The following is a 24,271-nucleotide window of genomic DNA, read 5'->3' on the forward strand; positions in this document are numbered from 1 at the left end:
CGTACATTCCTCCGGTTTTGAGCGTACATTCCTTCGGTTTTGAGCGTACATTCCTCCGGTTTTGAGCGTACATTCCTCCGGTTTTGAGCGTACATTCCTCCGGTTTTGAGCGTACATTCCTCCGGTTTTGAGCGTACATTCCTCCGGTTTTGAGCGGACGTTCCTCCGGTTTTGAGCGTACATTCCTCCGGTTTTGAGCGTACATTCCTCCGGTTTTGAGCGTACATTCCTCCGGTTTTGAGCGTACATTCCTCCGGTTTTACAGTACCCGTGTTTACAGTACACGCGTTTACAGTACACGCGTTTACAGTACACGCGTTTACAGTACACGCGTTTACAGTACACGCGTTTACAGTACACGCGTTTACAGTTTACAGTACACGCGTTTACAGTACACGCGTTTACAGTACACTTGTTTACAGCACACGTGTTTACAGTACACGCGTTTACAGTACACGCGTTTACAGTACACGCGTTTACAGTTTACAGCACACGCGTTTACAGTACACGCGTTTACAGTACACGCGTTTACAGTACACGCGTTTACAGACACGCGTTTACAGTACACGCGTTTACAGTACACCAGTTTTGAGCGGACGTTCCTCCAGTTTTGAGCGAACATTCCTCCGGTTTTGAGCGTACATTCCTCCGGTTTTCAGCCGTACATTCCTCCGGTTTTAAGCGTACATTCCTCCGGTTTTGAGCGTACATTCCTCCGGTTTTGAGCGTACAGTCCTCCGGTTTTCAGCGGACATTCCTCCGGTTTTGAGCGTACATTCCTCCGGTTTTGAGCGGACGTTCCTCCAGTTTTAAGCGGACGTTCCTCCAGTTTTGAGCGTACATTCCTCCGGTTTTGAGCAGACATTCCTCCAGTTTTGAGCGTACATTCCTCCGGTTTTGAGCGTACATTCCTCCGGTTTTGAGCGTACATTCCTCCGGTTTTAAGCGTACATTTCTCCGGTTTTGAGCGTACATTTTTCCGGTTTTTAGCGTACATTCCTCCGGTTTTGAGCGGACGTTCCTCCAGTTTTGAGCGGACATTCCTCCGGTTTTGAGCGGACGTTTCTCATGTTTTGAGCGGACATTCCTCCAGTTTTGAGCGTACATTCCTCCGGTTTTGAGCTTACATTCCTCCGGTTTTGAGCGGACGTTCCTCCAGTTTTGAGCGTATATTCCTCCGGTTTTGAGCGTACATTCCTCCGGTTTTGAGCGGACGTTCCTCCAGGTGAGCGTACATTCCTCTGGTTTTGAGAGGACGTTCCTCCGGTTTTGAGCGTACATTCCTCCGGTTTTGAGCGGACATTCCTCCGGTTTTGAGCGTACATTCCTCCGGTTTTGAGCGTACATTCCTCCGGTTTTGATCGTACATTCCTCCGCTTTTGAGCGTACATTCCTCCGCTTTTGAGCGTACATTCCTCCGGTTTTGATCGTACATTCCTCCGGTTTTGAGCGGACGTTCCTCCAGTTTTGAGCGGACATTCCTTCGGTTTTGAGCGGACGTTCCTCCGGTTTTGAGCGTACATTCCTCCGGTTTTACAGTACCCGTGTTTACAGTACACGCGTTTACAGTACACGCGTTTACAGTACACGCGTTTACAGTACACGCGTTTACAGTACACGCGTTTACAGTACACGCGTTTACAGTACCCGCGTTTACAGTACACGCGTTTACAGTACACGCGTTTACAGTACACGCGTTTACAGTACCCGCGTTTACAGTACACGCGTTTACAGTTTACAGTACCCGCGTTTACAGTACACCAGTTTTGAGCGGACGTTCCTCATGTTTTGAGCGGACGTTCCTCCAGTTTTGAGCGTACATTCCTCCGGTTTTGAGCGTACATTCCTCCGGTTTTAAGCGTACATTTCTCCGGTTTTGAGCGTACATTTTTCCGGTTTTTAGCGTACATTCCTCCGGTTTTGAGCGGACGTTCCTCCAGTTTTGAGCGGACATTCCTCCGGTTTTGAGCGGACGTTCCTCCAGTTTTGAGCGGACATTCCTCGGTTTTGAGCGGACGTTCCTCCGGTTTTGAGCGTACATTCCTCCGGTTTTACAGTACCCGTGTTTACAGCACACGCGTTTACAGGACACGCGTTTACAGTACACGCGTTTACAGTACACGCGTTTACAGTACACGCGTTTACAGTACACGCGTTAACAGTACGCGCGTTTACAGCACACGCGTTTACAGTTTACAGTACCCGCGTTTACAGTACACGCGTTTACAGTACACGCGTTTATAGTTTGACATTCCTCCGGTTTTGAGAGGACGTTCCTCCGGTTTTGAGCTTACATTCCTCCGGTTTTGAGCGTACATTCCTCCGGTTTTGAGCGTACATTCCTCCAGTTTTGAGCGTACATTCCTCCGGTTTTGAGCGTACATTCCTCCAGTTTTGCTGCTCAACAGGTTGTCACATGTTCCCCACGCGGTTTAAGAGTTCCAAATCACGCCTTTATCACGCGGTGTCAAACAACATCATGTAGCACTGCTAAATCATCTATCAGGCTTCCGGAGACGGTTGGAAAGAGTAGAAATCGGCCCAAGAGAGAGAGAGAGATAACATGTGAAGTAAAACAGAAGAAAAGAAGACAAAGAGGGAATTAAATGTCAAAAGTGCTCAAATATACGCCAGGTAAAAGTTGGCGTTACATAGCACTCGGCGAGTTTTGTACTGCAGCATCTTGTCGCCAGAGGGCGTAACACTACAGTAATGCACTGCCGCAGGTTGTAAAAGATTGATTGCGACAAGTTTTTCCTGTGACCTGTAGCAAGAAGCTTGATTTTTTTCCTCCATGGATCAGACGTCCTTTTACTATGCATGTATAGCGAAGGACTTTAATTATTTATTTGTCTGAATCTTGGAAATGTCATCCAGTTGATTGAGTCGTCACTTAACTCGAGCTAGTATATAGCAAATTATGAAATGAAAATATGGCCTCATTCTGTCAATATTGACCATGGTTAAAGATATTATCAGCTTCGGCTTTAGTTGAACAGTCTTATATGAGAATGACACATAGGGCACATCTGTAAGCTGCCTGAGGTCTGTCGGAGAGTTATCAAACTGTAACTAACCTTATCTCCATTTGGAGTAAAGCTAGCCCGTGATTGGGGTTAATATCGGAGGGTAGATTCGGCATCTGCCGGGGATTCTGGCGTGTGATAGAAATCATACTTGTCGTACTTGTAAAATCGGTTCTAATATTGGTTTCTTTTCAATATTAAAGATGCGTTGCTTATATAAACATAAAGTGTAACGTTTTCACCGTCTAACAGTGATCAGGCGTGCTTCTGAATATCCATGTGAGGTTTTGATACGGATTTGTAATATTGTATCCAGAACTTTGTGCCTATCTAGTTCTTTGCCTGCACGCGGTAACATTACAGGCGTATGATGATGCGAAAGATTGCGGTAGATATTATTTTGAAAGCTTAAGGATTGTGTTCGGAAAGAAACCAATGTATTTGGGAGGGGGTTCCAAAGTTTTGCAGTCCGGGGAAAATATTTTGCTGTAAAAGGACTTTGAAACAGACTTACTCCTCGGTAATTATGTAGAGTTTGCTGAGTTCTAGTGGGCGTTAGCTACTAATATACCAGGCTTCGGGAGGCGGCTGGAAAGAGTGGAAATTGTCCAAATAGAGACAGATAACATGCCGGGGGAGTTGGTCCGCTGAAGAGTACAGTTTTAATACGCACTCTTTCCGGCAGCCTCCCGAAGCCTGGCAGGACGCAGCTGGTCAGGATCGGCCTAAGATCAACTCTTTCCCGCGGATTACGCGGATGAGGACCGGACGGTTCTGTTTTAATTGGGCCGGGAGGATCGGAGTAGAGGTTAAACGTTAGGGTATCTGCGGTATGGCGTGGCCTACTTTCCCGTTTTCATGTATTAGACGTAGCCTCTACCAGACAGGAAGATTCTGTTAATATAGTACAAATTGTGTGTTATGTAATGTTCAAAAGTCGTTGTCATGCGTTGTTCCATATGTACAATTATCGTGGAATTAAGTTCATCACATGAACCATTTAGACTCCTCTCAAAATCGTTTGGGACATACTTTAAAAATCAATACATAAGTAGCATCAGTGAACGTATCAGGACTTATGAAGAAATAATCCATGCTTGATTGTGGCATCTTGAGGTCAGATACAGTATCGACATTTCTAGAATAGCATCACTTTCTCTCCTTATTTGGCCTGTATAGGATGTCACGTGACACACCTCCAATCACGAAGCTCGTTCCGTAAACCGGCATCGCCGTCGTAAAACCCGCGCTTATCGTAAACCGGCTTAACTGTCGTGAAACGCCGCGATCATAAATACTACAGTTAGCGGAGACGCCGCTCTAAGTGGGTCAGTACAGGGAGCAGAGCGACTTGACGTGCAGGTAGCGTAGCACGGAACCACCTGCCGTACGGTTAAGGTGTAACGTTCACCTGTCAAGCTTTGCGTAACGTACACCTTTCCAGGTGTAACGGTCACCTGTCTTTGTGCAACACCTGTGCAGGTACCATCTATACATTAACGTTGTACCGTACCTGTATACCGGTCCGGACTTGTGTATGGACGTGTAACTCGCAGGGCTTCTTAACTCCTCCTATTCAGTCTCCGGAATATGAGAGCGTTGGACCAGTTTTACCTGTCTTAGTGACCTTTCCAGGTATAACGGACACCTGAATACGTGTAACACCTGTGCAGATACAGGTATCATCTCACGTTGTACCGTATCTGTATACCGGTCCGGACTTGTGTATGGATGTGTAACTCGCAGGGCTTCTGAACTCCTCCTATTCAGTCTCCGGATGGTGAGAGCGCTGGACCAGTTGTACCTGTCTTAGAGTACACCTGTGCAGGTAAAAACCTGTCTCGGGAGCTCGCGTCTTCTCGTCATTTCGGAGTTGTGTAAAGACGTCTTGGTCGCTCGCTCGCCTTCTGGAGTTTTGTTTACTTCCTGGAGTCAGCGTCCCAGAGTCGTGAGCACGCCGGCCTGTACAGTTTTCGCCGGTGCCGGTCTTCTCTCACCCCGCCCCGGCCGGTACCAATCCGCCCAGGGCGCCTCATAGTGCGTCTATCCTGCTCTGGTAAGTCACACTTTTACGTTAGCCTCCAGAGCATGCCAAATACCGGGGGTTTTGGGGGTCTTTGGATGCTTCTATGTGCTATTTTCTGATTACACATAGACAACATAGCCGGCCTGCCATGTAGATTTTGAATAAAAGATTTGAAAGATTTTAAAAAGATTTGAACAGTAATTGGCAAAACAGTATCCAATACACCAAAGTAGTAAAAATAAAACCTGGTGAAACGTCCAACAAAAATACGCCGAAGCCTAAATATCTGGAGAGTATAAAGGGTCAGTTCCAAGTGACCAGGCATAAACAGAACTGCCCATTTCTCTTTTGTCGCTCCGCTGAGGTAATTTCTCCCGCACACAAAGCGAACGGGGCGTTTTGTTCTGTTGTCCCTCCGTTACCATGGTTTCTCTCTCCCTCTTCTCAACTATTGGAGCCCTCCGAATGAACCATTTTTAACGAAAGTTCTCCAAGCAGAAGTTTAGGCGCTAGGCGTTGACTTATTTTGGAGTCTTTTATGTGTTTTATTGATCATTTTAGTAACAATATTTTTCGCCAGCCAAACTACAATGAAGTATTGAATACTGCCCTGCCAATTTGAGTTTTGAGTTTGAGTTTTATTTAGATCCACAATTAGCCTCATAAGAGGCTATTCTTTCTGTGGTCTACACATTACATACATACATATATACATACATGTATTACAATTAAGGAACGTTCAAGAACAATTGGAAACTGCCCTGCCAATTTGGTACTGTCTTGTAGCCACCACAATACATCTGCTTGGAGATTAATACAATTTTCCCTCTCCACTTCTCTACAGATTTCTGTCACCTGACGCGGAGTGATATGATAATGAAGATGTACATCGTCACGCTGTGCTTTGCCGTGTTCCTGCCTAACGGTAAATAGTTCCACTTCTACCTTAATCTACAGTCTTATGTTTTACTAAAAAAATTACCCTTAAAAATTCCCATAAAGACATCCAGACGTCAACAGTTCAATATCAATATTTTACAGGGTCTAAAACTTTTCTCAATAAAACCAAGATCAAGTCCACTCAAGGTCCTGACCTCCCTTGTCTTCTCTGACATCTGATATTTGAATCCTCTATTAGATTCGCGCGTAATTCTAGCAGAAACGGTTCTGAACGTTATTGAGTTTGGTGCGCGGTGGAATGTAATTTATCTGTTGCACCCACGCTACCAGAGGTAACGCTACGTCTGCGCTGCTTCTCTGTCGTTTCGCCTGATGCTTTTGTGTCGTTTTCGTTTGCTTTTATAGTTTTAGAATTACCTTCTGTCATATTCCTTTGTTTTGAAGTAGACATTGGTGAAAGAAGATGTACTTACATGTAACTTATGGGGAATATCTGAATTAAGAATATCTCAAACTGCGCACTTTGTCGTAAGCAAACAACTGTTCCCCCGGCTGCTTTTGTGCCGTTTTCGCGATAAAAATTTATAAAAATTACTTTCAACAATTCTTCCTATGTTTTCAAGCAGAATTTACGTTTGGGTGAACATCTGAATTGAGAATATCCCCAACTGCGCAGTTGTCCGTACGCAATCACCCGTCCCCTGGCTATAGTTGTATAGAAGAGTCTAATAATACCCACAGGAGCGATTTTAGGACGATAAAACAGGCGATTTCCGCTATAAAACTATCATTCCGTGTAAAACAAGAGCAGAAAAGTTGATAACTCCCCTGTCGGAAGGACAAATCGACCCGAGTTACGGGAAAAATCACGTAAGCGTGACCGGGAAGAATAATCTCCAAGCAGATCCTAAGGTGACAAATTGGTCAGGCAGTATCCATTCACCAGGGAGGGCCCTAGCCTCCACCAGGCCTTTCTACGGGAATACGGAGCGTAGAATTCGGCAAAAAAATTGAGTAAAATTGGCCAGGGGAGTCCGGCCGCGGGGATGTAGTTTCTTTCCCTGCGCGGCCAGTCAAACCTACAAGGCGGCCAAACTCCCCTGGCAAATATTTTCCTATATATAGCCAGCGTAGTTAGTCTGGTAGAGATTAGGAGGGTCCACTGACGCCACCCTAGGATCTGCTTGGAGATTACTGAAAGAAACCTTGACCTTCACCTTGTCTGGAGGTCGGTTTCTTTAAATCCTCTCACGCTACTCGCTAGCTCATGAACATCCCTGAAAATGAGGTTAAGTCTCGGAAAAGAAGATCACTCAAAAAGTTATAAACGGATTGTCGTGATTTGCCCGACTACATTGGGTAGGGCCTAGGGAAAGGGTGATTGAATTTCAGGGCAAATCCGAGCTCATATTCGTGCATAGTTGGCAGTTAAAATTTGTAGGGTGATATAACTCGTATATAGCCGGCTGAAAGACGATACAAATGCGCATCAAACTATGGCGAGGGAACGGTGATTGAATCTTAGGACAAAGCGTAACTCATATAAGGACATAGATGGTAGTTACAGCTTCCCAAAACACTTCAACCATATACTGTACACAATATAATTATCATTTTTTTGTTCAGAAGAACAGTGATGAATACAAATACAAGGGCACAAAGTGGCTGCGAACTCAAGTTAGGTACAACTTATATTCTCGCAGCCAATGAAAAATAGAAATATTTTACGTTGGAAATAGTGTGGATACTTAGGGAACCTAGTACAGCGTTATTGCACATATATAACCGGCTTGAAGACGCTACAAATGTGCATCAAACGACGAAGAGGGAACGGATCGATCAAAATTGCAGCTAGAATCACATCACCGTGACCAGGAAGCATGTCTGGTCGCCAGGTTCTTTGTCAAGGCCGAGTTTTCATTTTCTGTGGGGAACGTTATTTGCCGGGAAAGTATAACTCAAGAAGTCGAGCTGATCACTCCATAGGTTATAAAGCTAAAGAATGGGCGTTCTTTTGTTAACTGTTTGGCGATGGGTAGGCGTTGGAGAAGGGAAATAGCGTCACACTTGGAGACAGATCTGGATTCTGTTTAGATCGTGGAGTCTCCACCAGACTAACAACACGGGTTCAAAAACAGTAACATTTAGCAAATAGGGAGAATACTTGGACAGGGGAATTTGGCGAACTGACTCTCCTGCCATCTTTCCATTTATTCCGAATTCTACGTTCCGCCGAAGGACGTAAATTTAAACTTTACATAAACAATCGTACAAGGTAACTTGTGACATCTTCTGCCGCATAACAGCACTTTTGTAACCAGAATCATGCCTATCTAGTTCTTAGAATGCATGAATGGGTTACGGTTAGGATCAGGAACAGTTCTCCATACAACAGGGACTGCACATAGCTCTCCACATCGCGGTCACTCCTGGACAGCTAGCCGCGCCTAAAGCTGCTAGATTTGTACCGTGAAACGGATTTATACAAGATTTATTTCCCCTAAAAAGAGCTAAATCTTCCCATTTTCCGCCACGGGTGGAAACGTACGGCCCATTACCACATCTGGGACAACATGACAAGATCAATATCAACTTCACTAATGTTCTCTCAACCTGTAAATCAACTAAAGGACATTTCCACTAAACTTAAGATGTAAATTTCAACCTTATGACTGAACGAAGGGTTTACCGATCAAAACACATAGAATCCATAAGTTGAATTGCGTGCTATCTACATACATGGTACATGTACTTTGAAATGTCCACAACTATAACCTACATTTTTGTAACACAATTAGAAAGAAATGATTCTTATATACAGGCTTAATGATGCTATGATACCGTTTCTAGCACATTATAAGGAACCACAATAAATTTGTCTTACCCTAATTGCATATCAATCAATAGTTCGTGTTTTCTGACAACTCTCCATTGACACTGACGAAAGGTAGTAGATGCTACCTCAAACGACTGACCGTTTCCAAAATCATATCCAGTTTTTTTTGGTGTAAGGAACCACATATGATGTTTTCCACACAGCGCCCATTGAAAAGAAGACCATTGAGTACTCTGTATAAATATCTGTCTATCTTCATCAATACAGAAATCAATAATCTTAATTCAGACCCGAGAGTCCTGCTTTTATTACCCAGGATTCCCAAGGGTCCTATAAAGGGTAAAGGTCAACCCAATAGGTTAGGGGTCAGCGGACATGAGGATTTTATATAGAACATTTTTATACATAAATGGCTTCACAGAAATAATGCAAATACGCTTCTAACCATACATATTCTAAAGACAGAGGAAAAGAAAAAGCAATACGACAAGGAGAAAGACCATTTTACATTAATTAGATACTGAAAAGTCAGTGTAGAAATAAAATATGTTCTAAACCTGCCAAATCTAAGTTGAATTAATTTACCAGGCCTATAAACCTATATATTTACGGAAGAGCGTTTAAAATATATTAGTGGATACATTCACACAGATAATGAGTCTATGACACCCTAAACATCAATTTGAATATAGGCTGAAAAATCGTTTCTTTTTCCCGTGAGAGAGGTTAGAAAATCGCTGATTTGTTGAAATTTGGCCGCTGATATCCCCACGGAACGTAATGTTACTGGTCTGTCACTTTATATCTATAACAAATTACACAGATAACTAAAAAGGACAGGTGATTTTATTTTGCATGAACTATTATGACTCAGAAATAACCCGAAAACTAAAACAAAGACTAAAAAAAGGAACGACAAAGATTTTCTTTCAGAGAAGACACGCAATTTGCTAATTTTTCGGCCCCACACAACTTTACTCTTAAGTATAATAATTCAACATTTACTACTTATCAATACTATATAATCACGAAAGCCGTTATAAACATGAAATAGTGACGACTTGATCGCAAACGGCGCAAACTGAACGTAAATCTGCCAGCTGTAAACAAGACACATGACTCGGGGTGAGGGGTCAATGGCCGTTAGGGTATTGACATTCACGTCCATCATTTCTCCTGTGTAAGTCTCCAGGAGACTAACAACGTGGGTCAAAAACTGTCAAATTTGGAGTTCAAATGAAACCCTAACATTGGACTCACTCCCCTCGCCAGTGGGTCCGTATTTTTGCCAAATTCTACTAGTACACTAACCTACCCCCTTAGAAAGACCTGATTGAAGCTAGTAAGGGTTTCAATTGACTGGCTATTATGGTATTGACATTCACGTCCATCATTGGTCCTGCGTAAGTCTCTATCAGGACTGGTTCAAAAACTGTCAAATTTAGCCCCAAAACAGTAGCCAAATAGGGAGAAGAATTGCCCAGCTCAAATAAAACTGTGAACCCACTTCCTTGAGCAGTGGGTCACTATTTTTGCCGAATTCGACTATCTTTACCCCCATAGGAAGGTTTTGGAGGAGGCTAAAAAGGGTTCTAACGAACTCTAATTAGGTAAATCAGTGTGAATGTAAGTTCAGCACCAGGGACAGGACCAGTAGACCCATTTCACCTGAGAACCCTTTCAAGGAGATTACCGTCTTGAAGACGGTGCGTGTGGGGACATAAGACATTCACAGTCTCCTGCCCGCACCTGCGCTCTAGGGGTCACCTGAAGGAGCGACCCCTGACCTTTGCCCTCCCTGCCCATCCATCCCAGGTCTTTAACATTCAGGCCGATGAAATGGATTTGCCGGTCCTGTCCCAGGTACAGAATTTACATTCACACTGACTATCCTCCTAGTGACTTCACATTATCCCTGTCCCTCGTGCTGAACGTGTCATCCACACTGATTTACCTAATTATTCAGGTATTTTGTATAGTGTTTTTGAGTTTTGTACGTACATAAGTTGATGTTCTTCCACATTCTGGGTGTACGTAAAATGGAAAGGCTAAATGTTAATGACTTCACATGAACCCTGTCCTTGGTGCTGAACGTGTCATCCACTCTAATTCACCTAATTATTCAGGTATTTTGTACAGTGTTGCTTGAGTTTTCTTTTCTGTATGTTAGTTGATGTTCTTCTACATACTAGGGTACAAATCAGTGAACTCAGCTTGTTGTACAAGTATCATGGTGTGAGGCTGATTTTCTTCATAAAACTGTAATCCTGTAACTTACATCCATACTGCTTATACTTCATTAGAATAAGACTTTTCATTGGTTATGGGCATACAAATCCAGCCTTTCAAGTTCTTTTATCATGTTTACCAAAGGAAAACATACTGTTTTTGCTCTGTTTCCTCTTCTCCAAACCAATAAGGTCAATGACCTAAACCAGTGTATCACCACGGTAACTAGTGTTGGGTTACATCATGTTGCAGTTTTATAGCAGGAGGGATTTAGACTCCTGTCTGGCCATATATATAAATTTCTTTGAGTAAGAACGAACAGAGCATACCATATGTGAAGGTAAACATTATGCATTTGCTTTGGGAATGTTACATTTCTAGTCCCAGAATGGTTCTCATTAACCCTTAGCACACTGAAGGGTCAACCTGGCTACCAATTCTCCATTGATAACGGGGTAAGGTAGCATGCAAAAGGTTAACTGGTCTCAAGAGAGAACATAATGAAAGAAGAGTATCAAATCAAAACCTCTCGTCAATTCATCTGAGGCAATAAAACGCAATTTCTTTATCGCAGCCACGTTTTATCCCAGGACGATTCTAATTAGAATGAATTAGCATCAGCCGCACCAGTGACAAGCTTATCAGAGCACGACTGGTAATGAATCCCCATCTCATCAGTGTTTTTCCATGTACCCTTGTTTTTCTGTGTACCCGGTATAGAGCCAAATCCTTGAGCTGCCACATATGTAGCCTCCACAGCATGCCAAAAGCTGGGGGTTTTGTGGGGTCTTCACGGTCTTTGGGAACTTTTATGTGCTATTTTCTGATTGAATATAGACAACATAGCCGGCCAGGTTGAATTACCATCGTTTTTTTAGAACTGGGCTAATCAGAAAACAGCTGAAGACCACCAAACCCCCAGTTCTATAAGCCTGCTCCGGAGGCTAATCAGAAAACAGCTGAAGACCACCAAACCCCCAGTTCTATAAGCCTGCTATGGAGGCTACCACATACATGAGAGGTCAGGTGTTTAGGGCTAGGGTTAGGGATAGAGTTGGGATCATTGTTCAGTGCTAGGGTTAGACTTACGAGTAAGGTTAGGTTAGGTTTAGTCTCCTACATCACAACTAAACCCCTCCCACCCCTTGTCTCAGGTATATTGGAAACCCCCAAGTAGTGTTGGAGTCATGTATTTGGCAGGATCATGTATCTGGCTTGACAACAGATCTGAAGCCAGATTAACTGCAGCTGAAATGTCTTGTACTATTTATAAATGTAGAGCAATCGGGTTGATGAGTTGATGGAAAGGCTGTGTAGTACATGAGAAGGGTGGAGATGTTCTTTAGTTGGGTAATCTTTTAGCAGATCTTAGAGTGGAAGAACCTTTTCTGGGTCACTGTTGGAAGGGTACGTGTTGGGAAATATGGGGCGAGCAAAAATAAATGGCAGATTGCTTCCCTTTCTTTCTGTTTGTGAAAGATTCATTTCATCACTAATGGAAGAAGAAAAGGATGACCTGCAACACTATAACCAGATAGTGTAGGCAAATGCATTGGTAAACATTCCTGTCCTTGGTGCTGAACGCCATGCACATGGTCAGATGTTTTGGATGATTTGGAGTGTTTTTTTCCTTTGGTGTGTTTTGGGTAATTTTGCATATTTTTCTTGTTTCAGATGTTTTGGGTGAGTTGTGATGATTTTTATGTTTTTCTTTCTTCATGTTTTTTTGTGCAATTTTGGGTGTTTTTTCTTGTTTCAGGTGTTTTGTGTAAATTTTGTGTATTTTTCTTGTTTCAGGTGTTTTGTGTAAATTTTGTGTATTTTTCTTGTTTCAGGTGTTTCCGGTGATTTTGAGGCCAGGAAGCTGAAGAGACACCTGCTGACCGACTATGAGACCGGACTCCGGCCCGTGCGTCATGTGACTACCCAGACTACTGTGCAAATTGGCATCGACTTCCGGCAGATCATCGACATTGTAAGTACAGGGGCATCATGGGTAGTTTAGAGGTTTCGACTTTCGAGATGAATGAATGAACAAATGGCTAGCATGCGTTTAATACAGTGCCAAGCCCAAGGAGCTCGTAAGACATCAATTGTTGCTACCAAGCAGGACAGCTGCAGACACACCACCACCAAAATCATCAGATCACAAACTGAAAGTCATCATAGATTCAGTGAAGTCTTGGTCGCGTACAACATACTATGCTAATATATGCTGGAGGAACAAAGGTTAAGTTTGATAAATTTGCTGGTGTGGTCTTAACCATCTGCTACAAGCACAGCCCTGTGCAAGTCACGGTAAGGTTTGAACCGACTACTGCATGCGAACATGGTAAGTCTTACTAGCACTGGAATCAGGATCTATATCCGAGTGGCAGGTACAAAGTTTAATAAGGGGGGCTTAAAGTAAGGAAAATACCGCAAAATATTTCGCATGAGCTGACTACTGCCGACACTGTAAGGCTAGACCTGTAAAGTCACGGTAACTCTGCACTAGTTACTAGCTCTGAAATAAGGATCTATATCCGGATGGCAGGTAGAGGGGACCTAATGGAGCCGGGGGATCGATCGGGGAAAACGGGGTGTCAGGTTCCCAGATTGCATCCCGTCTGATACCGTCTGGGTGTGTCTGACACCTGAGCAACTTACAGAGGAATTAAGGTAAGGGGCTGAAAGTATGGGAAATACCACAAAATAATTAGTGTAACGAACCTACTTCTGAAAAGGCATTGTGTAAATTGTCCAAGGAGGAAAAAGAGGGGAGAGTAATATTGGAGACCTGATAAGAACTCATTTCTGCAAAGACACTGTATATATTGTCCAGGGAGGAAGACAGAGGAATGGAATAGATCAGAAACTAATACGAGTATCAGAGTAATAATGAATTGAAACAGGACGACATGTAATGCTAAACCATCCGTAGCTTTGTGTCCGCAGTAAGACTAATAGTTCACTGGCTGTGACTCTGTCTGCAGTAAGAATACTGTTAGTTTGCTGGCTGTGTGCCAGACACGTGGAGACTCTCCCCAGTCCCGGTCATCAGTCAGTCTCAGGTGATGACTATCGACTGAACCCTGTCTGCGAAACTCAATCCTCGGCTCCAAAAGTAGCAAAAAACATGTCAGAGGTTGTCTCGGTTTCGCCCTGATGTAGCAAAAGACGTGAGAGGTTTTGTAGCTCGGTCCTTAAATAGCTGTAGACACGCACGAGGTTGTCTTCTCTTGGGGGTTTACACAGAAAAACGCACGTACGGAGGAGACTTGTGATCTGTCTGTCTGACTCGGAAATGTTGCGTGGCGTCTGGGGTTTTTTGGAGCATCGCACACATAAAGCACACCTTATGAAGCGTAACACGTAATGCATTCTGTATGCATTATACCTTATAGGAAACTGAAAATGTGCTGCAAACGATTTAACAGGATATGATAACATACAGCACTTTTAAACAGTAAATAAAACTCTATAGCACAGGAATGTGATTTAAGATGATCTAACAACCAGTTTTCACCATGTCTCTTCTTGGTTTCTGTTCTTCCGAACGGTTTGTGCAAGATATGAACACACCTGTCCTTGGTGCTGAACACCGTCCACACTACCATCATGCGTAGTGTTGCTACTCAAAGCGATGTTTGAAAGACCGATGAAGCTAGTTATATGCACTAATTAACCAGAATAGTTCTATTCCAAATCCCTGCGGAATCTGCTGAGACGAATAAGCTGCTAGTTACCCGTATCTGTACGCCAATCAGACGCCTATTTCCCCAGCAGGACAAGATGGCTGCCACAGATAGAATGTCTAATTCTGCCACTAATCATGTAGCAAACGCCGCCGGGGATTTCCTGGATCAACTTAATTGTCATAATCCATGATTAAACCTGGAACTAAGCTTTTAATCTACATTCTTGATTGATGACTGACTTAATCTGGAGACCACAACGACTTGGGACTCTTCGTATCTGCTTGATTTTGCTTCTAACGAGTTTCGGTCAGATAAACTATTAATTAGTAACCATCTCTTGTCAGAATTAGACAAATCCCAGGTTTTACTGAGAAACTGTGGCAGGGTGACAGAAATAGTTGATCACCACCTAATTTTGTCTCTTTTTCCACTAAACATTAGCCTTAAGTTTAGATGCTGCTTGATATTGCAGTAACTATTGCCAAGAACATTGTATAACGTCCTTGCTATTGCCAATATAGGTTACTATTCAAAACAAGCAAGAGCCTCGGAGGACGTGATCTTTCTTTTTTTTTTCGATGCGAAAATCAATGCGCGCGTAGATGTCATCCATAAAATTAAGACGGTGTGGCCTAACATTTACTGTAAGGAATCAGAGCGTGACGACCAGTAGTCCATAGAACAAATAGTAGATAAGGCAACAGCAGATGATTTTTATAGATGACATCAGCGCACGCATTAATTTTCGCCTGATTTGGAAAAAAAACAAGAAATTTTGTTGCCTTCTGACAGTGGTCAACATGCCGAAAATGGGCAAAGATGTCTGTTGCCATGCCAGAGAGGAGACAAGAAAAGGCTCTGATTTAATGTTTTGTTTCTTACTTTGATGCAGTGGAATATGTGATGCTGGCTGTAAACCATTTGTACAATGATTGAGTCAAAATTTTGAAATGTAGGAACCTTGTTTTTTCCTGCCCGCCTTGTTTTTTTTGCCCGCTCGCATTAGATTTGGAGTCTGCGGAGGATGTCATCCATAAAATTTACCTGCTGTGGCCTAACATACAGGAGCCCAGACCTATCCCAGGAGAAATATGCACGGAGTCGTCTTTATTGTGTAGAATCTGGTGTTATTGAGTTTATCTGGGTCAAGGGTAAGAAAGGCGTGGAAGCTTGAAGAGCAGAATAAAGCACACAAGAGTTCATTGACCTCAAGATACATACGGACAGTTTTTCTACTATATATACAAAATACCTGATTATTAGTTTTAAGGGGCAACTTAAAAGTTAAAGCGATAGTGGAATGATATAATGATGTAATATCTATCAAATACAGGTAAAGATGGGCCAAAAAGCAGTTACTCAAGCAACTGGATATGATTTTGAAAATGTCCACTAGCTTTCGTCAGTGACTGAGAGACCAGAGGAGAAATACAGGTTTATAAGCACAAACTATTGATTGATATGCAAATAAAGTGAAGACAAATTTTTGGAAATCGAAAAAGGTAAAGATGCTTTCAGATTATTTCTAGTTGTTGCTGCCACCAGTAACTGCGCTTACTTTACTCAGGGTTTTCAAAACTACTACATTAATTCAGTTGCTACCGTGTTCATATGGCCCACACTGTGTAGCCAGCAGAACAAATGTGCTCAAAGAGCCGACATTTTAAAGAGGAACAAGGGGTGCGATAAAACTTGTCTTTATGGCGGTGGCCAATTTGTCGACACTAGGTACTAGTCACAACTTCAAACGGCCGGCAGCGCTCTATATAAACAAGATGGACTAGTGAACTAAGTGTAGGAAATCACTTTGCAGACATAACATGCATAAGGTTTTATGGAACCTCTTGTACCCTTTAACTTCATCACCGTTCCTAACTGTGACAAATCACCTCCAGGAGCTCCTATTTTCTGCTCCAACTCGCAAAGACGCTGCCCATGGAACTTAAAGTACTTTCTAAGGCGGTACCAATTTAATTTGTTGGTTCTCAGATTTGCCTCTTCATTCTTTTCTGATTTAAAAAAAAAATTCAGAATCAACTGTAAAATGCTCATATTTTGCCCTGAACAGTCCTTTTCTTCCTAGGTGTTACTGTTAGTAACAGTTATCTGTTCCAGTTTTCTGCTCCGACTCGCAAAGATGCTGCCAATGGAACTTAAAGTACTTTCTTAAGTCTTGTAGGCAGAAACACTTAATCTTGGAGGCAGCAGGGCTACAGGTTTTCTCTCTGACTGAACCTGGAGACGTGTTCCAATCAGGACTAACCCTGCTTCTGTAAACCTGCTCCTTCTAGATCAGGGGAACCTATTGATCTTTTCTGGAGGTGACAAAGAATCCATGTTACATTATGTAGTAGAACAGAGTTGGAGAGGCTGCTCACCATTCGTATGGATGTATTTATTTATTTATTGGTTCGGCTGGTACAACACAGCCAGGGCAGCCCAACTAGCTTAAAGCTATTATTAAGGGCTTGCCCTGGGGGAAAAGTGTGGTTAAATACATACAAGTGACTATTCAATTCTTAAAACGTCATAATTACATAGGGTCAACAAATTGTGGTCATTTATATATACAAATTACATACAATACAATAAAATTATTACTGGATGAGTTCAGGATGATATTTCAGGATGAGTTTTTGTATGGATGTTTCTGACTTTGAGTAAAAGTAAACAGTGCAGTAGTTTGTTGGGCTAGACCAGGTGAAGGTAAAAGTTATGCATTTTAGACATGTTTTTAGATGTGTGACAGTTTTTGTTATCTCTATTTCAGGATGAGAAGAACCAAGTGATGTCGTCTGCAGTCTGGCTCAGGCAGGTGAGAATATTTTATTTTCTTATGATTTTTTAAAAGATTTTTTATGATTTTTTAAAAGATTTACCACATTTGTGGAAGGATTGATATAACAGGTGACTATCACCTCTTCAAGATGTCAAACCTGAGACCAGGCAGGTGAGAATATATGGCGCCACTATACGATTTAGCGGCAAATTTAAACCACAATAACCATAGGAGCTATTCGCCACTTAAATCATGACTACGAGTTTTAGAATGTACTAAATTTTTATTATTATCAAGAGATGTCAATGTCTTGTATATATAAAGTCAAAAATTACTGATGAGGACAATGGATAAATGTAAATACCTACAATTTGTGTATTATCAAACGAGCACAAAGGATTGTAAATACTGACGCAATTCAGACTCTTGCCTGCAATGTGGTATTTGAAATAAAGTTGACTCTAACATGTCCAGAACATGACACAACAAAGCTGAAAGTTCCGCTGCAGAACCAACAAATGTCGCCAGGGGGTCAAAAATTTAATCATTTCATCAGTAGATCAAGACCTACCCACCTACCAAATTTCATGGCAACCTGTAGCTTTTTTAGCCTGGGTACCATCCTGGTTAGTTTACGTTCGCTCCCACAGTCACTCCCACCAACCAGTGTGGGAGCGGACGTACACTAACCAGGATGGAACCCAGGCTATAGCTTTTTAAGATATTGTGAAGAATCAAAACTACATCCAAACACAAATTGTACATCGAAACACACGCTACCAAAAATATATCAACATTCTAGGCGAATTTAATCAACAGTAAAAATGTCCAGAAACCCAGCCAGGCAAGTCGACCTACTTAGTCCCCGGCTTACCCAGTTATTGGTAGGGAGGCTCCTCCGCAATAACCACTTTCATTTTTCACTTTCACCCCTCTGGAGGGACCAGCCAATCCGCGGGGGTAATTTACGGAGAGATGATCACGGTGATTTCTGTAACAGGGCTGAAAATACTGGGTGCATGTGCACCTTAGTGCACCCAAATTTGGAGCTGTGCACCAATTTTTTCTGCGGGTGCACTGGTGCACCCAATTATTTTCTTAGGTTTATCCTTGGTTTAACGTATGTAAAGATGTTAACTGTAAGTATACAGCATATTTTTACAGGGCTGAAAATACTGGGTGCATGTGCACCTAAGTGCACCCAAATTTGGAACTGTGCACCCTATTCTTTTCTGTGGGTGCATCCAAATATTGTTTAAGGCATTTTTGTACATGCTGAATATATAGTAGCATATATATAGGATATTCTTGGCATCTATGTGTTAGAAAATAAATAAATCTTTGTTGTAGTACTTGTTTAAGATTATGAAGTTAGCTCACATTTCAGATTCAAGCTTAAGCTCAGAAGAGATGCACCCAAACAAATTTTTGTGCACCTAATTTTTTAGGTTGGGTGTACCAGTGCACCTATTCCCAAAAATGAATTTCGACCCCTGCCATGCCGGGGGAGTTAGTAATTTACGGAGAGATGATCGCCATTTGGTGGGGATTTCTGTACTAATCCTCTTCATGCATCATCGGAACACAGACGTACGTGATCGGCGTGGTGGGCAAAAATGATGTGACTTAAATAATCATTAATTTTTTAGAAAAGACTACAAGTAAAAACTTTAAACACTTGCCTTAGTGTTTGGCTTCCACAATAAATAAAGAAAGAAGTGAAACTAGAACTGTGAATATTGACACCCAAGAGGGTAAAACAGATTTCTGACAAAAGATGGACCAAAATAAAACTTCCCATACTTCTCCAGATATAGCAAGATATTAAAACAAACTGATGAAAAAAAAACCAGTACAAATTCTATCCAGTTAGAAAAAAGAACTTATTAACTTTATTGGCTGCCAATATGTGTAACTTGTATCTTTCAACCTTTACTAAAATGAGTTAAGACAATGTAAACTTACCATAGACATACATGTAAATGTGGAGAATGGCTTGTTATGTTATGTTTAAAGTTTTCTATCATATTTTGTTTGTTTCAGTACTGGACAGACGAAGCCCTGCAGTGGAACAGTTCAGATTTCTGGAACATCTCAAGCATCAACATCCCTTCTAAGGAAGTCTGGCTGCCAGATACCGTGCTGTATAACTCGTGAGTATGTTTCTTTATTCCAACATCTAATCACAAGACGTGGTGACGGCACACTCAAGTTTTTTCAACTTATATTAATACCGCCACCAACACAGGGGACAGCACAATTCTCATTTTCACCTGAGCGAAGTGAAGAAAGCACAAGATCGGTGGCATGTCAGGACTCAAACCTGGGGCCTCTTGGTCCCGAGTCGAGCACTCTGCCGCTACACCACACGACCCCACAATATTGATTGATTGAATGAATGAAAGAATTGTACTATGTTCAATAGTCATTGCCATACATGAACAATTGTCTTCAAAAGTTCTTCAGTCTAATACATTCCAGTAGTAATGTTACTCCCTGTCCTTGGTGCTGAATTCTTGGTGCAGCATAGTTTTTTATGTTAGTGAAACAATCGGAACATTGTACGATCACTGAAATTATATACATAAGAAGGCCATTTGGAGTACCATGGGAAGTCTTTGACATGGATGAAATGGACGTGCTGTATAACTCGTAAACATGGAATCAACTTTGTTCATTCAGTCAGTGTGGGAAGACACCAAAAGAAGGTACAAAACAGAATATGTATCAAAACAAACTTATCAAAGCTTACCGTAAGCCAGCATGCAAGAGTATTACCTTGAGCTAAAGGCCAATGCCGGATAATTAACTTGAGAGAGAAACTGATTAAACCTCTAAACATCAGGGTAAAACAGTAATGAACTATCCGTCAAACATGCCAAAGAGAAGGTTAAACATATGACATTTACATGTCTTTCATTGAAACACTTCTGCATTTTATAAACATTTTCGTACCACCAAACGTCATTTTGATTTATTAAGACTCCAGGCGATAATTTTGTGCCAAAACAGTAAATAAAGATCAATTAGATCTGTCAGATAGAAGTTCATTGTGAATAAGGTTGAAACTTAAACCTGCAAATATTTACATGTACAAAACTATACTTCATAAACAATCTACATGATTGTGCAGTTTCTAAAATGCACCCAAAGCAGTAGCTATACCCTGGGGACTAATAGTGATTAAGACAAATCAGTGATCAACTATCTATCAGATCTGTCAAATAGAAGTTCATTGTGAATAATGTCGAAACTATGAGCAGCAAAATTAATATTTACATGTACTTCTTAAACAGTGCAGTTTCTAATCCACCCACTCAGCTGGCAAGTAGGCACTTTAGGGGCCATGTTTGAAATGTAATTTACGTGTCTTTCAGAGATGCAACTGACATTCATAAAGTTAACATTCTTCATACAGACTAGACAATTCTCTATACTAGGCAATATGCATTTTGATCAAGACTGTTAATGTTTAAGCGACAAAACAGTAAATAACCATCCATTAGGTCTGTCAAGTAGACATTCATTATGAATATTGTTGAAACTATGAGCGGCAAATATTTACATTATATATTCATTGATCTTAGTTCCCAAAAAACGACTAGACACTCCAGGGGCCTTATTGATTAAGACTCTAAACGCCGGCGACAAAACTCTAATGAACCATCTATCAAATCTGCCACTTACAATCAAACACAGGAAATTGTGACAAATAAACTTTACATTTATTCGCTGAGTAGCAGTTTTTGATACACCTGGGTTAGTACTGGGGGGGGGGGTGAAACCGCAAAGCTATAAACTGCCTATAAGTGTAACACACCATTATGCTAATAAGTTCAAACTGTGTCAGGTGGATATAATGGCTTACACTCAATCGCGCTGGAATGGACCCTGTTGTATCCAGAACCGTGCTTTATCCAGAACCAATTGTCTTATCCAGAACCATGTTTTATCCAGAATGTCACATGGGGTAAAGACATTTGTGTCAAGTCAAGATCTCCTTTATTTTGCTTTATCCAGAACTGTGCTTTATCCAGAGGACCATGCTAAGGCACAGTTCTGGATTGTCCAAGTGTATCCAGAACCGTGCCTGGGGCAAATCTATGTTCTTGGATAAGTGGACCCTACCTTTACGTTCAAAACTACTGTTATGGGCAGGTGTCATCTATAGGAAAGTGGGGAAATCAATAGAGATGCGAAGCGTGAAGAAATGATGGTTAGAATAACATAATTCATCATCAGTGTCACATGTGATCACCATAAAATAAACCAATCAATGGGCATTAACCCGTACCAGTCAGCATTGGTCCGACAATGATTAGCATAAAAAACTAATTTCAGGTACTATGTAATGACTCTGTATGACTATATATATGCTTATAAATTTGTAGGACTTCAATTATGTTAATAAGCCTGTATTTTGGTAAATTTTGCAAGACCTGACCTCTTCCCTCATGGCCTCAATGAAATGAATAAATGAAGACCTTTATTGCACATTTTTGCCACACTGGGCTAAGCACAGGTCAAAAACAAAACAAAACATGAGATCAGATACGATTAACATTTAAAATTAAAACTAACTATCATTAGATAAGTTCCATGAAGAAGTGGGCCGATTTTACTATTTCGTGAATAAACAGACACTCAATCCAAACCACATGATACAGATAGATGCAGCAGCATATCTCCTGGCCTAGAGCTAAAAACACGGTTCTCCTGTTATATAATATTATATATTGCTAGCCATTTTTGTTTGAGTAATTAGGATTTATTAGGTTTTATTGTATATCATTAATTTTCTAAGGATATTGAATTTCTTATTCTATTTTTTGTACTATGTTTAATAGTCGTTTCCATACATTGTACCATGTACAATTGTCGTGCAATAAAGTTCTTCTGTTACATTATAACAGACTTACTGGGAATGGTTATAGAGAGAACTTTATTGCATGACAATTGCACATGGTACAATGTATGGCTTTAAATGATATAGAGACGTATCACCGCTTCATATGGCAGTGAGAAATGGTGGCTCCGGTCATAGGTCACTCCTGGTAGCTCCGTTTTCCGACGGAGATTTAATCAAGTGTCCCGAGGTTCGATGGATTTTCCCGGAGTGGGATCAAAACGGATTGCGGCAGGATTATAGGAAATAAATCAGAGGGAATTAGGGAAGTGGAGCACGTCTGGTGAGGTGAAGAGTTTACTGGTTGCACAGAGGTTTCTAGCACCATGATTCAGCACCATGGACAGGGAAGGTAGCCTCCATAGCATGCCAAAAACTGGGGGTTTTGGGGGTCTTCAGAGTCTTTGGGAGCTTTTATGTGCTATTTTCTGATTGCATATAGACAACATAGCCGGCTTGGTTGAATTACCCCTTTTTTTTTAGAACTGGGCTAATCAGAAAACAGCCAAAGACCACCAAAAAAACTGGGCTAATCAGAAAACAGCTGAAGACCACCAAACCCCCAGTTCTATAAGCCTGCTACGGAGGCTAATCAGAAAACAGCTGAAGACCACCAAACCCCCAGTTCTACATGTATAAGCCTGCTACGGAGGCTAATCAGAAAACAGCCGAAGACCACCAAACCCCCAGTTCTATAAGCCTGCTACAGAGGCTAATCAGAAAACAGCCGAAGACCACCAAACCCCCAGTTCTATAAGCCTGCTACAGAGGCTAGGTAATCCTATAATAGACGTTTGCTGGTAGCAGTAGGCTCAAGTACGGATCAGTTTTGGGTTTTGTAACCAATCTCATATGGGTTTGTGGAGAATAGGCTGCATTGGGAAAATTGACTGAATAATATGACGGTTCGGCTACATGAAGTTGTGTTGGATAACTGGTGCTGTAGCAGACACCCTGTGGTGTTGGGTTACATTATGTGGCAAGTGGCAGGACAGACTTGGAGGGGGGATGGTTACCAAATATATGAAAATGTGCTATATGTGAATATATGAATATATGTAAATGAGTAATATTTTTTTGTATATTCTCCCCACCAGTGTTGGCAGCGACCATAACCAGTTGATGACGAATGTTGGAATAAACTCTGCTGGCTACATGACGTGGATGGCACCAAGAATCTTCGCCTCGTCCTGCAAGATAGACATCTACTACTTCCCCTTCGACGAACAGGTTTGTAGACAATAGATTATTGTAAATTGGAACTGAACATTGTTGAATAAAACAGATATACATTAGTAAATATTCACGATAGTATCCAAAAACTCTCCAAGCCTTTCAGGCCTAAAAAAAGTATCCCTACTAAAATCATCCACACATGTGATCTTAAAAAACTTTTAATTTTCCACCGTGTCCAAAGAATAAATCATTTTCTTCACATGTATTTTTACTTACTTTGTGTAGTACATGTAAAGTTACACGATGATGCACATAGGAGTATAGTTAACACTCAGGCATCCGGGTTTTCTTGAGGGACATTGGCAGAGCAGTGTCTTTTTGTCAGCAGGGCTAGCCCTTTGCAATTAAAGCCACAAGTTTAGTTCCACACGCACTGCCGGGCTGTGCATGTGGAACAGCCAAACCAATAAATGAATAAAATATTTAATAAACTTTATTTTCCTACAGGAGTGCACGTTGGAGTTTGGGTCCTGGACGTACGGTGGTTTCGACGTCAACACGACCACAGAAGACGCGCCGCCGTCACTCACGTACTTCGTGTATAACGACGAGTGGGAGCTGATCAACATCACAGGAGTACAGGAGGATATCTACTATCCCTGCTGCCCGGAGCCTTATCCACTGGTCACATTCACTATACATGTACAGAGGAG

General features: G+C 41.7%; 1 pseudogene; it reads left to right on the forward strand.

The window, feature by feature from the left end:
* LOC109467663 overlaps window positions 1–24,271 on the forward strand; it is a 34,651-nt pseudogene that overhangs the window by 8,559 nt on the left and 1,821 nt on the right.

This window comes from Branchiostoma belcheri, unplaced genomic scaffold (genome assembly GCF_001625305.1).
Source record: "Branchiostoma belcheri isolate BF01 breed outbred unplaced genomic scaffold, Haploidv18h27 scaffold187, whole genome shotgun sequence".
NCBI lineage: Eukaryota > Metazoa > Chordata > Leptocardii > Amphioxiformes > Branchiostomatidae > Branchiostoma > Branchiostoma belcheri.